Here is an 18752-nt window from a genome sequence, read left to right as displayed (position 1 = left end):
TTAATGGAAAGTCATTTATTTTGTCAGGCTAATAACTGAGGTAATGAAGTAGCCTATGGCTCTGGCTTGCTACTCTGTTTTTCTCTTGCTAATTTTAGAAAGTTTAAAAATAGATGAATGGGTCTATTTTGGATATCATTAAAAGAGGAAACCCAAGGTGGGACTTTACAGAATCCATGGAGCACCCGCTGACCACCCCCAAAGCTATCTGGAGCTCATTAGTCCTTACAGAGCTTTCTCTGCCAAAAAAAAGTTGGTTGTGAAATTTTAAATTCAAAGACTTTTAAAAGTCAAATCAATTTTGTTTGAAAATTTGATTTAACGGGATGACGGAGGATAATTCTGGAATTTATTCTCATTTCCATGTTTACTGATACAGACTGTCTTTAAAAAGTGATGGAATTGGGTGATTCATTTGTAGCTTTTTGTGTTGCAGGGAGATGAACGAGTCTGGAATGAGGATTACTTTTCATAATAGATCTTAGAAAATATCTTAGGACAACTTGACAAGCTTGGCTTTGCCAAAGAGTAAATTTAAGCTAAGATAATATGATTGTTCTAATATTGGACCTTCCATTTTCAGTGTAAATTCTGTGTAGAACATTCCCTCCACCTCTAGACAGTGGCTGAATCTGCCTGAGACTGAGACCAAGTCTGAGGCTGAGATATTTCACGGAACCAATTTGCTATTTCTGGTCTCCTCATTCCTACAAAACGTTGGGAGAGGAAAGTGCAAGCCTTTCCTCTCAGAAGTCCACAGGCCCTGGTCTGTCTACCCCATGGCATATTTCAGAGCTTCACTTACTTCATCTTTATGTTTCTCCTTGGGAGCATTGTGCAAAACTCTTCTAAGCTTAAGCCATTATACCAACTACAAAGGATAAAAAAGGAACATGAAAGTGGAAACAAAAATGAAGGCAACTAATCCTATCTCATCTCATAGTTTTCCTGAAGTTGTCACCAATATTAGAGGTAACAGTATGGACCTTGTTGGAATTCAAGATGCCCAATAAATAGTACTCTCCCTTACCCTCTTGAGTTCTGAACCAAATAAGAAATAAGTCAAAAGGGTAAGGTGGATTAGAACTCATATTACCTTTATTTTAAATTGATAGAATTCAATTCAGATTTTACTACACTTTCAAGGGACATTACCTCAATATTTTAAAGAATTAACAAAATTTAATACTGTTTAAAACATCATATTAGAGAACGTGGTTGTTGTAGGAGTATGGCTTCTATCCAGACAGGCAGGCTTCCTAATAGAACTAAACCCCAGAATTAGAAAAACTTACCCACCCGGTGTCTGGACCACATCACCTGGGAAAACTGCTGGCATAAACCAAGGAGCTGAGCCAAAGATGTGCTTCTGCTGGTGGCTGCATGCTAGAGAGGAAAGAGTTGGCTTTACATGTCCAACTTCACTTTCCAAACTCAGGAATAAGATTAAGGCACTCCTCAAGGGAGCAGTAGGAGGGGGCAGGAATACAGGTGTGTTTCCCAAGTAGAATTCCCTCCACTGGAGTAGGGAAGGACTCTTCCTTCCAACAGATGTTATAGATGTAGGTTTTTTTATATGATTCCATTTTGGTGATTCATTAAGAAATTAAGAGTATAGTAAAATTGAAATTAAACCTCATTAATTTTAAAATAAGGTGATTTACAACTTCAAATTGTCAATAAACAAAGAATCTATAAAGCAAATTAACAGTGTCTTTAGAATTTGTGAAGGACCATTTTGATTCCATAAGAGAATATACTAATTTGAAGTCACTTCAAAGTGACTAATTTAATTTCAAAGTCACTAATTTAAAAGGGACCATCCTAATTATAAAATATTGTTAAATCTGTTAAAGTAACTCATATAGGCATAGGTATGTTGTTCTTACCAGAATAGTGAAAATGCTGAACAGAACTATCTCAATTATTTTATTTTACTTCTTGATATGCATATATTCTACCAACATACTCTACCTTCAGCTTACTAATAAGACTGAAAGGAAAAGGAACTCTGGGTTGCCCCATATTTCCCTTTCCTTCTGTGCCATGATGTTCAGCATAAGTCATTGACACAGAGGGGTAATATGAGGAAAAGAAGATATGATAGACTTCCCAGGTTGTTTTTGTTTCTTACAACAGCACTGCTGCCTTCTTCTTGTGTATGACACAAGTTCTCTTTTAAACAGAAAGTGTGGTTTGGGGAGCTGTTAGCATACCACCCCGCCCACAAGCTCTGCCGCTCAGTCCTTGATGTAACACACTTACCTTATACTTGCTTTGAGTTTCGCTGAACTCCCATGCTGCATGAGTGCACCAGAGTTCCATGCCCACGGGGCATTGTGAACACTGCCTACAAATGGAACAGCTAGGAAGCGTGAGACTTACACTGCACATACCCCCTCTGCTCAAATGCATGCTTTATTGTCCCATCAGACTTCATGCATGAAACACAAGTTCAAAGATAAAATTAAGAATTTCAAAACAGAGACAGCAGAGAAATAAAACAAGTGTGGGCACTTTTGGGCACAGGGCCATGTGCAGTGGCACAGGTCACATGCCCATGAAGCAAGCCCTGGAGAGAAGGTTGGACCTAAGGGAATTCAGGCCACAGATTAGCAGCAAGGAAGGCTGAATTCCAGGATAGTGGTCTGAAAGGGAGGTACAAGTGGTGGAACAACTCCTTATTCTTGTTTTAAGCAACTACTCTCACTTTTACCAGGATGTTAGAGTACCAATGATAAATGGGCCTTGTACCAACACAACACCAGGCTGGCAAGAGTGTTAGAGGTGACTTACTCCTCAATAAATACGAAGTAATTCTTCTCAAGTTGTTATTCAGAGTTGTATGGACCCAATTTAGCCTTTGTGCTAAATTACATTCCACTATGCACAAAAGTAGGTGAGTTTTTGCTACATTTTTGTGGGCATTTGGCAATAACTAGTCTGGTTAAATAAAAGTTTATTATAATTTCTCAACTGATTTAGTAAAATTGGTATAAATGTTAGCTTTGGTAAATTAAACAGCTTTCAAAGTACTTTAAATTCATTACCTTTAGAGTTTACAAAGTGCTTTTACCTACCGAATCCCCCATTTAACCCCCATAATAACCCTGTGAGATAGAATAGGCAGACATTTTTATCACTGTGTATGGGTGTGTTTACCAGAACTATCAATTGGATTACATGAACCTACATCCCTCCATGGCCTCACCTGATTGGAAAGGTAGAAGCACTTAATGGAAGGAAATCAGACCATAAGCTAGACCTAGTGTGACAAGACTCTAAAAGATGAACTGGGCCAATCTGATGTATCTCTCAACAGAGGTAAGGTAATTTGTCAAATACAGACCTTGTTGTACAACTCATACTGAGTCTCAACATTTCTAAAATAGATCTATTGAGACATTTCCTCAAATTGCCCCTTTCTCTGTCTTCTCCATCTCAGTAAAGAGCACTTCCATCCACTTGTTTGTTCAGCCAAACGTAGGAGTCATCCTTGAGTCCTCCTTTTCCCTCCAACCAATCTCTCAGCAAGCTCTGCCAGTTCTATTGATAGCTTTAGTCTATCTGCTTCTTTTCAACTCTACTGCCCACCCTCTGGCCCAAGCTACCATCATCTCTTGCCTACTTTGCAATATCCTCAAAGGTGGTCTGCCTGCTTCCAATCTTGCCCCATTGTAATCCATTCTCCACACGACAGCCATTGTGAGCTTTATAAAATGTAAATAAATCATGTCACTTATATGCTTAAAAATTTTAGAGGTTCTTCAGAGTTCAAGAGCTCATTGTCCTCATACAGACTGAAAGTGAGGGGATGGAAAAAGATATTCCATGCAAATGGAAATCAAAAGAAAGCTGGAGTAGCAATTCGCATATTAGACAAAATAGACTTTAAAATAAACACCATTGCAAGAGACAAAGAAGGACACTACATAATGATCAAGAGATCAATCCAGGAAGAAGATATAACAATTGTAAATATTTATGCACCCAACATAGGAGCACCTCAATACATAAGGCAAATGCTAACAGCCATAAAAGGGGAAATGGACAGTAACACATTCATAGTAGGGGACTTTAACACCCCACTTTCACCAATGGACAGATCATCCAAAATGAAAATAAATAAGGAAACACAAGCTTTAAATGATACATTAAACAAGATGAACTTAATTGATATTTATAGGACATTCCATCCAACAACAACAGAATACACTTTCTTCTCAAGTGCTCAAGGAACATTCTCCAGTATAGATCATGTCTTGGGTCACAAATCAAGACTTGGTAAATTTAAGAAAATTGAAATTGTATCAAGTATCTTTTCTGACCACAAGGCTATGAGACTAGATATCAATTACAGGAATAAATCTGTAAAAACTACAAACAAATGGAGGCTAAACAATACACTACTTAATAACCAAGAGATCACTGAAGAAATCAAAGAGGAAATCAGAAAATACCTAGAAACAAATAACAATGAAAACACGATGACCCAAAACCTATGGGATGCAGCAAAAGCAGTTCTAAGAGGGAAGTTTATAGCAATACAATCCTATCTCAAATAAACAACCCAACCTTACACCTAAAGCAATTAGAGAAAGAAGAACAAAAAAACCCCAAAGTTAGCAGAAGGAAAGAAATCATAAAGATCAGATCAGAAATAAATGAAAAAGAAATGAAGGAAATGACACCAAAGATCAACAAAACTAAAAGCTGGTTCTTTGAGAAGATAAACAAAATTGATAAGCCATTAGCCAGATTCATCAAGAAGAAAAGGGAGAAGACTCAAATCAATAGAATTAGAAATGAAAAAGGAGAAGTAACAACTGACACTGCAGAAATACAAAGGATCATGAGAGATGACTACAAGCAACTATATGCCAATAAAATGGACAACCTTGCCCAGGAAGAAATGGGCAAATTCTTAGAAAAGCACAACTTTCCGAGACTGAACCAGGAAGAAATAGAAAATATAAACAGACCAATCACAAGCACTGAAATGGAAACTGTGATTAAAAATCTTCCAAAAAACAAAAGCCCAGGACCAGATGGCTTCACAGGTGAATTCTATCAAACATTTAGAGAAGAGCTAACTCCTATCCTTCTCAAGCTCTTCCAAAGTATAGCAGAGGGAGGAACACTCCCAAACTCATTCTACGAGGCCACCATCACCCTGATACCAAAACCAGACAAAGATGTCACAAAGAAAGGAAACTACAGGCCAATAACTAATGGACATAGATACAAAAATCCTCAAAATACCAGCAAACAGAATCCAACAACACATTAAAAGGATTATACACCGTGATCAAGTGGGGTTTATCCCAGTAATGCAAGGATTCTTCAGTATACGCAAATCAATCAATGTGATAAACCATAGTAACAAACTGAAGGAGAAAAACCATATTATCATCTCAATAGATGCAGAAAAAGCTTTTGACAAAATTCAATACCCGTTTATGATAAAAATGCTCCAGTAATTAGGCATAGAAGGAACTTACCTCCACATACTAAAGGCCATATATGACAAACCCACAGCAAACATTGTTCTCAATGGGGAAAAACTGAAACCATTTCCACTAAGATCAGGAATAAGACATGGTTGCCCACTCTCACCACTATTATTCAACAGTTTTGGAAGTTTTAGCCACAGCAATCAGAGAAGAAAAAGAAATAAAATGAATACATATTGAAAAAGAAGAAGTAAAACTGTCACTGTTTGCAGATGACATGATACTATACATAGAGAATCCTAAAGATGCTACCAGAAAACTACTAGAGCTAATCAATAAATTTGGTAAAGTTGCAGGATACAAAATTAATGCACAGAAATCTCTTGCATTCCTATACACTAATAATGAAAAATCTGAAAGAGAAATTCAGGAAACACTCCCATTTACCACTGCAACAAAAAGAATAAAATACTTAGGAATATATCTACCTAAGGAGACAAAAGACCTGTATGCAGAAAACTATGACATTGATCAAAGAAATTAAAGACGATACCAACAGATGGAGAGATATATCATGTTCTTGGATTGGAAGAATCAACATTGTGAAAATGACTCTACTACCCAAAGCAATCTACAGATTCAATGCAATCCCTATCAAACTACCAATGGCATTTTTCACAGAACTAGAACAAAAATTTGCACAATTGGTATGGAAACATAAAAGACCCCGAATAGCCAAAGCAATCTTGAGAAAGGAAAACGAAGCTGGAGGAATCAGGCTCCCTGACTTCAGACTATACTACAAAGCTACAGTAATCAAGACAGTATAGTACTGGCACAAAAACAGAAATATAGATCAATGGAACAGGATAGAAAGCCCAGAGATAAACCCATGCACATAGGGTCACCTTATCTTTGTTAAAGGAGGCAAGAATATACAATGGAGAAAAGATAGCCTCTTCAATAGGTGGTGCTGAGAAAACTGGACAGCTACATATAAAAGAATGAAATTAGAGCACTCCCTAACACCATACACAAAAATAAACTCAAAATGGATTAAAGACCTAAATGTAAGGCCAGACACTATCAAAGCCATAATAACACCTCACTCCTGTTAGAATGGCCATCATCAAAAAGACAAGAGATAACAGACACTGGCATGAATGTTGAGAAAAGGGAACTCTTGTGCACTGTTGATGGGAATGTATCTTGTACAGCCACTATGGAAAACGGTATGAAGAATTCTAAAAAAATTAAAAATAGAACCACCGTGTGATCCGGAAACTCCAGTTCTGGGACTATATCCAAAGGAAATGTAAACACTAACTTGAAAAGATATCTGCACCCCCATGTTCATAGCAGCATTGCTTGCAATAGCCAAGACATGGAAACAACCTAAGTGTCCATTGATGGATAAATGGGTAAAGAAGTTGGCGTATATACATACAATGGAATATTATTCAGCTATAAAAAAAATGGCAATATGGGTGGACTTGAAGGCATTATGCTAAGTGAAATAAGTCAGATAAAGATAAATACTATATGATCTCACTTATATGTGGAATCTAAAAAAAGAAACTAAACAAAAAACCAAAACAAACAAACAAAAAAACCCACACCAAATTTATAGAAAAGAGATCAGATTTGTGGTTACAGAGGCGGAGGGTGGGAGCAGGGGAAACTGGAGGAAGGTGGTCAAAAAGTACAAATTTCCGGTTATAAGTTAGAGAAGTACTAGGGATGTAATGTCAACAACATGATGACAATAACTAAGGCTGCCCTGTGATATATAGGAAAGTTGTTAGAGGGTAAATCCTACGAGTTCTTATCACAAGGAGAACATTTTTTTCCTTTTATCTTTTCTTCTTTTTATTGTATCTATATGAGAAGATGGATGTAAGCTGACCCTATTGTGGTAATCATTTCACAATATATGTAAATCAAACTATCACGCTATATGCCCTAAATGTATACAGTGGTATAAGTCAATTATTTCTCAATAAAACTGAGGGGAAAATTGCCTGGGTCCAGGAGGCTAAGTCACTATGAATGGTCATCCTAGATGACCTGTCCAATCCTGTGGCCAGCAAGCCTGGCACAGTGACAACACACGAACCTGGCACAGTGACAAATAAAACACACAAAGCCCACTTGGAATGGGTAAGGTGTGACTTCCCCAAGAGATGCTGGCAGAGGAAAGTGACCTATCCTCTGCTACTCTATTCCAGCCACCTCCCAAATGCCTTTCAAGTCCCTGCACACACCATGTTCTTCTATATGATCAGTGATTTGCACATGCCCCTGCCTTGGATTCCCTTCTCTCTTAGCTTCCTGGTGAACTTGAGATAAGATGGTTAATCTCAAAGCACTCCATGCATACCTCCACCACAGCCAGCTCACTGCCCTGGGTTCTTTATCTTTGTCTACATCTGTCTTGCTCAGACTGTGAGTATCTTGACTTCAAGGACAGTGAGTGGGTGTTCAACAAATAGGTGTTTCACAAACAAATGGATGTGTGACTATTTCACATTCAAAGGTCCCACAGCTAATGAATTACAGAGCCAAGATTAGAACCCAGTGTATTTCCCTTGGCCCAGTATTCAAAACTTGTGTAGCATTATAATTATATTAGACTTTTATGAAGAAAAGCTGTAACTTTCTCAGCTATTGCAGGAATAGCCTTAGTTTGGGCATTAATATTGAGAAAAAGAAAAACAACTCTCCACTGAATAAATAAATACAAAAGGCCTTAGAATGTTTTGCTGAAGTAAATTGTATTATTGGAGTTGTGATAACTCAGGAAACTTTTCTATTTTAAGCTCTTTTCACAGCCCTTCCAACAGTCAGTATTTCTTGTAAACGTTTATCCAGTGAGCACTTATTTAATGGATACTAAATAGGACTCTGATTGTACTAGTGACTGGGGACAAAAAGATAAGCAAGGCATCCCCTGCCATTGAGGAGACACAGTCAATGAAGAAATCAGACACAGCAGCCTATATGATCCTTTAACATCAGGTAAATCATGTCACTCTTCTGTTCAAAACCGCCCCCTAGTTTTCCTGCCAATTTGTGGTTATCTCCAGACTCCTTATCATGACCTACAAAACCCTCACAGCATGGCCTCCCCCTACCTTTCTGACCTCATCTCCCACCACTCTAGCACAACCAGCTTTCTGCCTCAAGTCCTTGAACTCTTTCTCTGCCTGAAATGTCCTTCCCCAGGTATCCACAGTTAAGTCCCTTACTTCCTTTATAGTTCTCAAATGTCTTCTTATCAAAAAGGGCTTTCCTGACCAGACTCCCCATCACCCAGTTCCCAGCATCATTCTCTAACCCTGCACCTGGTTTTCTTTATATTCAAGCACTTACTACTAACTGACATATGTTTATTTTTTTATGTTAGCGCTCTCTCTCTCTCTCTCTCTCTCTCACACACACACACACACAGACACATACACAGACACACACACACACACAGACACACACACACGATTGTAAGCTTCATTAAATAGGAATTTGCTGTTTTATTCATATTCAACAAATAGTTGAGTGACTGAATGAATGAATACCGAATATTTTTTATTTTATTGAAGTATAGTTGATTTACAATGTTGTGTTAATTTCTGTTGTACAGAAAAGTATTCAGTTATACATATATATATATATTCTTTTTCATATTCTTTTCCATTATGATTTATTACAGGATACTGAATATAGGTCCCTGTGCTATACAGTAGGACCTTGTTGTTTATCCATTCTATATATAATAGTTTGCATCTGCTAATCCAAACTCCCAATCCATCCCTCTCCCAACCCCCTCCCCCTTGGCATCCACAAATCTGTTCTCTATGTCTGTGAGTCTGTTTCTGTTTTGTAGATAAGTTCACTTGTGTTGTATTTTAGATTTCACATATGTGATATCATATGGTATTTGTCTTTCTCTTTCTGACTTACTTCACTCAGTATGACAATCTCTAGGTCCATCCATTAGCTGCAAATGGCATTTATTCTTTTTTATGGCTGAGTAATATTCCATTATACACACACACACACACACACACACACACACACACACACATACATATATCACATCTTCTTTATCCATTCATCTGTCGATTGACAGGTAGGTTGCTTCCATGTCTTGGCTATTGTAAATAGTGCTGCTGTGAACATAAGGGTACCTATATGTTTTTGAATTATAGTTTTTTCCAGATATATGCCCAGCAGTGGGATTGCTAGATCATATGGCAACTCTATTTTTAGTTTTTTGAGGAACCTCCGTACTGTTTTCCACAGTGGCTGTAGCAATTTCCATTCCTACCAACAGTGTAGGAGGGTTCCCTTTTCTCCACACCTTCTCCAGCGTTTGTTATTTGTAGACTTTTTAATGATGGCCATTCTGACCCGTGTGAGGTGATACCTCATTGTAGTTTTGATTTACATTTCTTTAATAATTAGTGGTAATGAGCATCTTGTCATGTGCCTATTGGCCATCTGTATGTCTTCTTTGGACAAATGTCTATTTAGGTCTTCTGCTTATTTTTGATTGGGTTTTTTTTGTTGTTATTGAGTTGTATGAGCTGTTTGTACAATTTATTTTGGAAGTTAAGCCCTTGTTGGTCATATCATTTGCAAATATTTTCTCCCAGTCTGTAGGTTGTCTTTTCATTTTGTTTATGGTTTCCTTTACTGCACAAAAGTTTATAAATTTGATTAGATTGCATTTGTTTCTTTTTGCTTTTATTTCTATTGCCTTGGGAGACTGACCTAAGAAAACATTGGTACGATTTATGTTAGAGAATGTTTTGCCTATGTTCTCTTCTAGCTTTATGGTGTCATGTCTTATATTTAAGTCTTTAAGCCATTTTTGAGTTTATTTTTGCATATGGTTTGAGGGTATGTTCTAACTTCATTGATTTACATGCAGCTGTCAAGCTTTCCCAACACCACTTGCTGAAGAGACTATCTTTTCCCTATTGTATATTCTTGTCTCCTTTGTTGAAGATTAACTGACCATAGGTGTGCTCTCTATTGTGTTCCATTGATCCATATGTCTGCTTTTGTGCCAATACCATGCTCTTTTAATTACTGTAGCTTTGTAGTATTGTCTGAAGTCTGGAGTACCCAGTATTTTAATACAAACGTTTTCAAAATACACTGTACTCAATTATAACAATCATTCTCTTAAACTGCACTGATGATAGCTCTTACTAATGAGAACTGAATTCCAATGTTTAGGCTAGGGCCTGGCTCCAGTTGATGAGGTATTTCTTATTTCTACTGAACCATTAACGGCAAGACACTGGATCAGATGTTGAGAAGGGCACCAATGGGGTTAAAATAAGATTCAGAATTCAGGAGACTTTGGTCCAGTAGAAGAGAGAAAATCCACCTCTGATCATACAAATGCAGTCAGTAATAGGAGTCTAAAGACAGAGCATGTCATGAAGTCTCAGAAGAGAGAAAGAGAATTCTTGTTGGGAGGATCAGAGAAGACCTGAAGGATGAACTGATGTTTCACTTAAGCATTGAGGAATAGGTAGACACAGGAGAATAACAACTGCCCACAGAAGAGACACAGAAAACAAAGCCATGGGAGCACAAGAGAAAGTCTAGTCTTCCTTGACTCATGCTAATGGGAGTAGAGAATATAAAGATATAATGATCCTTTGAGATCATAGAAACCTGTGAATATGCTGAATAGTTTGGAGAGATGGGCCTCGTGGACAAATCTAACATTTTAAAAACTGGTTCTTTAGCAAAATTGAAATATCAATACTTACTTATAGAGTTCTAACAAAATAACATATTTGAAAGCACTGCCACATACTATATTTCATTAATCCTGGTTTTTGTTTGCTTATTATTCAGAAGACATTGTCTATTTATGGAAACAATTTGAACAAAGAAATGACATAATCAGAGCTTTTTCTTACTGTCAAATTACCTGAGAGATCTGGTACGATTTGGTCCTCCCTTGATCAGATGCTTTTGAAATGCCAAACTCAATTTCCTATTCCCCTACATGTCAACCAAAGACATAATGATAACATTAGCCTCTTCTTCATATGCAAATGGACATTCAAAAACGTTTTTGAAAAAGTTATGAGGTGGTAAAACCAAACTGCCTGGGTTTGATGCTGCCTCTTCTATGCAATAACTGTGTGACCTTGCCCAGGACACTTGACTTCTCCATGCCTAGTGGTTGGTGCTGTGAGAATTAAATAAGATACTGTGTATCACGTACTTAGCACAGAGCCTGGCATACAGCAAATGGTCAGTAAATATTAGTTATTGTGATGCCATTGATGTTCTCTTAGATCCTAACTAGATAAGGATATAAAATTTAGTAATTTGGTCTTTATGATTTTTATTAATAATTTAAGCTATAAAAATTGGAGATTTGAACAGTATGATGCACCTAAGTTTGAAAGATATGAAAAATTGGACTTCATCAAAATTAAAGACCTTTTTGTATCAAAGGACATTATCAAGAAAATGAAAAGACAACCTATAGAATGGGAGAAGATATTTGCAAACCATATATCTGATAAGGGTCTGATATCCAGAATATATAAAGAACTCTTACAACTCAACAACAAGAAGATAAACAATTCAATTTTTAAATGGGCATTAAAAATTGACATTAACAGACATTACTCCAAAGAAGATATACAAATGGCCAATAAGCACATGAAAAGATGATCAACATCATTAATGATTAGAGAAATGCAAGTCAAAACCATAATGAGATACTGCTTCACAGCCACTAGGTTGGCTATAATTTTAAAAAAACAGAAATAACAAGTGTTAGTGAGGATATACCTTGCTGGGGGTGATATAAAATGGTTCAACTGCTGTGGAAAACAATTTGATAATAAAGTTTAACTCATAAAGTTAAACATAGAATTACCGTATAATCAATCAATTCTACTCCTGGGTAAATACCCCCCAAAAATTGAACTTAGGTACTCAAACAAATACATGTACAAACTTGTTCATAGCAGCATTATTCAAACTAACTAAAATGTGGAAACAGCCCAAATATCCATCAACTGATGAATGGATAAACAAGTCATGATACATACAGGCAATGGAATATCATTCATCCATAAAAAATGAAGTACTGATATATGCATGCTACAATGTGGATAAACCTAGAAAGGCTAAGTAAAAGAAGCCAGACACAAAAGATCACATATTGTATGATTCCATGTATATGAAATATCCAGAACAGGTAAACCCACAGAGACAGAGAGCAGATTGGTGGTTGCCAGGGGCTGGGAGAAGAGAGGAATGAGGAGCAGCTGCTTAATGGGGACAGGGATTCCTTTTGGGGTGAAGAAATTCTGGAACTGTATAAAGGTGGCAGTTGCACAACACTGTGGATATTCTAAATGCCACTCAATTGTTAATTTCTAAGAAGTTAATTTTACCTTATGTAAATCTCATTTCAAAGAAATATGAAAGCAAAATGATTATTTCCATAAAAATGTTAGAATTACAGTCTTTTCTAATTTGTCCCATTTTGTAGTCCCATAGTATATGTTTCCTCCATCATAGCATACTAGTCCCTGTGTTCTATTTTATTTTGTCTGCACATCTACTACAGGGCTCAGTAAACTATGGCCCACAGGCCGAATTTGGCCCACTGCCTATTTTTGTGTGGCCCACAAACTAAGAATTGTTTTCACATTTTTAAATGGTTGAAAAAAATCAAAGCAAGAATAATATTTTGTAACACATGAAAATAAAATACAAAATTCAAATATGTGTCCATTTATAAAGTTTTATTAGAACATGGTGACTCTCATCTTTTGTGTATTGTCAATGGCTACTTTCATTCTACAGTAGTTGACAACAGAGATTATATGGCCTGCAAAGCCAAAAATATTTACCATCTGCCCCTTTACAGAAGATGTTTTTGACCCTTGATCTATATTAGATGATAAACCTTTAAGGGGAAGAAGTAGCTCAAGTTCCTAGCCTAATGATTTGTATATCCCAGAGTTTTGATAAATGCCTCTTACTTTAACACCACTGTAAATTTTTTAGTATTCAAATGTGTGCCACAGGATTCCTGCTTCTATGTGCTAATAAAATTGAAAGCACTAATTTCCTTATATTTCTACAAAGTTTGACACTTACCTAGTTTGATATTTAGCATATGAATTCTACAAAAGATTTTTTAACAGAAATTCCATGCTGCAGTAGGAATTTATCATACCCAAAAAGAGAAGTAATTTTGCAGTCTTTCTAAAAAATATATAAAATAGGTGTTCATGTTGAAATCTTGAAAATTATGCTAATGTGCCATTCAAACTTTAGATGTCAGTACATAAAACTATGTTAGTTTTCTAGCACAAAAATAAATTAAGGATTAAAAAGTTCTGATCCCTGGCATTCCACTCTTGAGGATAAATTCAAAACTGGTATAACATTAGTTTTAAAAAAAAGCTTCTATATTTAACATTTAATTTATTAGGAGATATAGAATTCTGTTATTGGTTTTACAAAGTGAGACACCACATATGTTCAGGAGAGTATAGGTAAAGATGTAAACACTAAACATTCCAACAGTAGATTTGAAGGAAAAAAGAAGCAAAAATAACATTAGAGACTAGCTCTTTTTCGATTGTAGGTGACAAATGAGCCAACATCTTTGTAAGATAAAATGATACTAAGCAGAAATCACTTAAGTTTCTCAGACATTTTTCTAGCAAAATTTCTTCCTTCTCTGACTTTTAATATCTTTCACTACTTATATGTCTCTATTTTGCTCAGAAGATTGTCTGAGTTGCATGGGACTGTTGGTATAATCAATTTAGCAATCAATTCAGTGACATTGATGTTGAGTAAAGAATAGCCTATTGGGAGTTCTGAGATCTCAACCAGAAGCCAAGTGACCTTGAGCCTGTTCTTTTAATTTTCATCGTCTATGATAAAGAAGGTGACTCCGTGGTTTCTGAGCCTCTTCCATTCTAACATCCTGGGTGGCTAAATAATAAGTTAAATTTATTTTTGACATTGTGATTGACAAGTTATTCAACAGATTTAGGTGCATCACATTTTTTATAGTAATATATAGATTTGGGCCTTTGTATTTCTTCTTTATCAAATAATTTATGTGCACCTACTAGTGTAGTAGCCCTATATTTAGTAGGACAATGTAAAAGAGTTTTCAAAGGGTGAAAAATCTATACATGTAAATTATTATTATTAAATAAAATCATACGATATTAGGGTTAGGAAGTTATGAAGTTCACCTACATGACTTTTTCACTTCACAGATGAGAAAACTGGATAAGATTTGGAGTAAGTGCTAGAGATTTGAGCTTTGCCATTATTCTATGTTGCCCCAGTTACAGCTAAAAAATGCATTCCAAATCCTTGCTGTTCCTGCAGTATTTGCCTGTATTGGCTTCCTCAATCATAATGTTTTTCAGGCAATATTCTATTTTCTCACACTCTTACTTTTTTATTCCCATGGCTTGATTTCAACCTAGTCTCTGTGTCTGCAAAACATTGCATTCCCTGGTTGGGTTTATCAAACAGTTATATCTAAGTAGTGTATTTATATTTCATCCAAGCATAAGAAGTATATGGCTCATTAGAATTCAGGGATAATAACATAAGGTGAAGAAAAATAAACAAAGATGAAATAAGGGGGAAATTTTTGTCTTATCTCAACCATTTTGATGTCAGATTCTTCTTCAAAACTATGGTTTTTTTAAAGGGGAATAAATTAATCTGGCAAATTATATCTAGTTAACCAGAAAGTCAGCAACAGTAGCAAGATACTTCTGGCAAGAGTCCATTCACTCAGTCATGTTCAGCAAACATTTATGGAGCCCTAAAAATAGCAAGCCAATTTAGGAGATCCTGACTGAAATGAACAGATTAATGAGTCCCTTCCTTTCTAGGAAAAAAGTTAAGAAATAATCATTATAACTCAAATTTATTGACTCCTTACTACGTGCCAGGCTGTGTTCTGAGTATCTTACATGAATTATCCCTTTTGATATTTACAACAAGATGTTATATATTATATTGATATCAAGACTAAATGAGATCCTTGACTAAGCTTCTCAACCAAGCCTGGAGCATTTTTGATTCTCACAACATATTAATTTCCTCTCTGTCCTCCTTTTATTTCACAGGAGACATCAATATCTTTCCTTCTAGAAAATATCTCCCAGATAGAAGTGGATTTCCAGAGCTAAATGAATAATACAACCAAAAGTACCTGCTGACTGAACATAAGAAATATCCCTGAATCCAAAGGGCAGCTTAGATAGAGAAGTGAAATGAAGCTCAGCTGAAGGCAGAAATGGAACAAATGCTCATCTGAGGCACCAGGGATGGATTAACACAAGAGATGCCTGGAGATGGGAGGTAAACAGAGAGATTCTACCATAAAGCGCTGAGACAAGAAGAGGTCTGGGCTCTGCTTAGTCGTGAAAAGGCTCATACAGTTGGGGAGGCCTGGCTCCAGGGAACACACTGAAGGAAGCGTGGGCAGAGGCACAAATGACAGATTTTGGAGCCTGTCTCATGATGCCCCAGCCTAGAGCCTTCAGAGCATGGCTTCCAGAACCACAGCAGACCAACACTTTCCACAGAGATGGGGAGGAAGTTGCTAGAACAAACACTGTTCTGAAACTTGCCCCAAATCTGAACCTAATCAAACCCCAATGTTTTCTTGAGGTTAGAAAAGGCCTGGCTTAGCATTTTTAAAACAATATCTATTTGCCTTTTGTCTCCCATTTGTAGCCAGAAGTGGAAGTTCTAAAAACCCATTAAAAACTTTGGGTTTTATTTTGTATTTATTTCTTTACTATATGCTTTCCCAGCCAAAACCAGAAAATGCTGGGACGGCACAAGCTCATTCTCCTGAGATATCCAGATCAAAGTTGTTTGGAACTGCCTTGGCTAAGCAACTGAATTTTTCCATTCTTATCCAAACCAATGCTTCAAACCCTTGCAATTTACTCATATGCATCCACCTTCTCAAGTGTTCTGAGGCATTTCTTTCAGCGCACATGTTGGCCTTCAAAGGGTAATAAGCAATTATGTGCTGGCAAAAGTTGCATTTTCAAGTTTGTACCCCCGTACCATCATCCAACAAAGTGAACAAGAACTTCTGGCAACTTTGTCCACTCTCTATATATTCCATACAGAGTCAAAGTATAGGAAAATATAGGAAAAGCAACATTAAAGACCCTCTTGCAGAGAAATGTATTATTTTCAGAGTATTTTGCACTGCTAAATTATGCTCTTCCTTAAGTATAGAACTCACTTTGGCCAAGTAAATTTGTAAGACAACTCATGTCATCCAACCTGCAAATTTACCGGAAAACTGGTCTCGTTCCTCTCTTAAGGCCTTAGAGAGATGTCCCTTGGCAGGGGGCAGTCACCCAAATTTGCCCTATCAGAAAATTTGCATGTTGTTGGATAACCCATAGTTTACATTTATTACTCTATAAGTCATCCTTATTCTAAATGACTTTGATCCATAGGTACGTTACCTTTCAGGAAATTATTGAGTACAATGTGTCGCATGCCACAATCTTAATTTCGTCTTCACAAAAAATACAGTTTATCTATAGTGATTTTGCTGTGGCAATTCTTACCTTGATTTTCTTTTTTCCATGGGATACAAGAGCAAACTAGAGTTTGTGTTACCAAAACATCAACTCTCAGGGTACTCCACATTTTCAATAGGATGAAGAAAACGTATGATGCTGCCCTACTCAAAGCTGCTGAGAAAACATCACAGTAATGCCCGTCCTTGCCTGTGACCTGTTTTAGCCTCAGCTTCTCTTTGGATACAAAGGTATTTCTTCAAGGATTTTACACAACCTTGACTATTCCGGGCTGTGTATTTGAAGCCTTGTTCATTATCACAATCTTTTTTTAATGCCAAATGAAAACCATTTTTATGATCAGATAGATGAACTTCTAAGGTCAGCATCCCTGTCTCAATTACTGATGTTTCCAAAATATACAAGTGATTCTTTAGTTTTATAAACCTCCACCTGCTTCTTCCTTTCATGTAATTCACCTTTGTTCAGTTATTTTGCGCCACCCCTGCAGTGTTTTCAAATATATTTCAAATCCCCCAAGCAAACCTATTTCAGTTGATTGGCTTCAGAGAACTCTAATGCTGGCCAGGCATTTTGCTGCAACCCCATTTAGACTCAGCAGGAAGAGAAGATTTAAAAGGCAGATTACGTTTTTAGCTTTTTAAAACCTGCTTTATTAGAGAGGCTAAAAGCCACAGTGGTGGTAAGCTGAATTCTTTTGAAATACAAGCAACTTCAAGACATGTAGCGAGCAGTTCCTCGCCTGTGGGGCTCCTCCCTTTGGGTTTCAATGATGGCAGGGACCAGCTGGCTCCAGGCATTATTCTTAAGGGTCTTTGTGGGTCCAACAACAGAATCCATAAAAGCACCAAAGAGGTTTCATTTAAGGGTCAGAGGTCTTTTAAAAGCAGCTCACCAAGATTCCCACCCCTGGACTTCTAGTGGGCCATTTTGTGTGAAAGGTTTGGTTAGGTACTGGCCTCCATTAATTGTAGAGGTTGGCCAAGGGACAGTAGATAGAGAGCCATGGTGAGGATGTGAAAAGCCACTTAGAGAAGAAGAGAGAATACCTGCAGGCCAGAGTCCTATGGCAGGCAGCTGGGAGTCTAAATGGATGGATAGATAGATAGGTAGATAGATAGATAGATAGATAGATAGATAGATAGATAGATAGATAGGTAGGTAGATAAATAGAAGCCATAGCACATATCATCTTAAAACAAGTTATCAGTGCTTTCTCTTTCACTTATTTGGAGCTCTGTTTGAATTATACCAGGAGCTGCTTGTAAAGTGGCTGAGGGCCTATGAAAGGAGGTGGGAATAATGAAATTTCAAGAGAGTCAATGAGATTCCATAAGGTTTTGTTTAGAGGTTTTGAGATGAGATGAACACTACTGGGTTTCAAGAATGTTTATGGAGAGAGTGCACTGAGAAGCAGGTTGGGTCCTGTTTAAAGGCAAGATACAGGCTTAAACCAGAGATGTAGCTAATCAGAGAGGACAAATACATGGCATCTGTGCTGCCACCCACTCCCTCTGTGGCCAAAGAGAATATCAACAACTAATCGTAACTCCTGTGCCAAGCCCAGCCGGCCTTAGAATCCTTCTTAGCAGGCTGCTGCAGTCCTGGATTAGACTGCGGATACTCCTAAAAATGTCTATGGATAAGTTTAGAACCCAACACAAGTTTCCGTGGGTGGGGCAAAGAGGTG

At 37.0% G+C, this 18752-nt stretch overlaps 1 long non-coding RNA gene across 1 annotated transcript in view; it reads left to right on the top strand.

The window, feature by feature from the left end:
• The window catches only part of LOC132524734 (uncharacterized), a 113973-nt gene extending 96463 nt beyond the window's left edge, over positions 1-17510 (top strand). The window contains exon 3 of the long non-coding RNA XR_009541997.1: positions 15617-17510. This is a non-coding gene — a long non-coding RNA (uncharacterized LOC132524734). The remainder of the gene's footprint in view (positions 1-15616) is intronic.
• The last annotated feature ends 1242 nt before the right edge of the window (positions 17511-18752 follow it).

This window comes from Lagenorhynchus albirostris, chromosome 8 (assembly GCF_949774975.1).
Source record: "Lagenorhynchus albirostris chromosome 8, mLagAlb1.1, whole genome shotgun sequence".
Classification (NCBI taxonomy): domain Eukaryota; kingdom Metazoa; phylum Chordata; class Mammalia; order Artiodactyla; family Delphinidae; genus Lagenorhynchus; species Lagenorhynchus albirostris.
The sequence above is the reverse complement of the archived record's forward strand: the minus strand, read 5'-3'. Positions and strand labels throughout refer to the sequence as shown.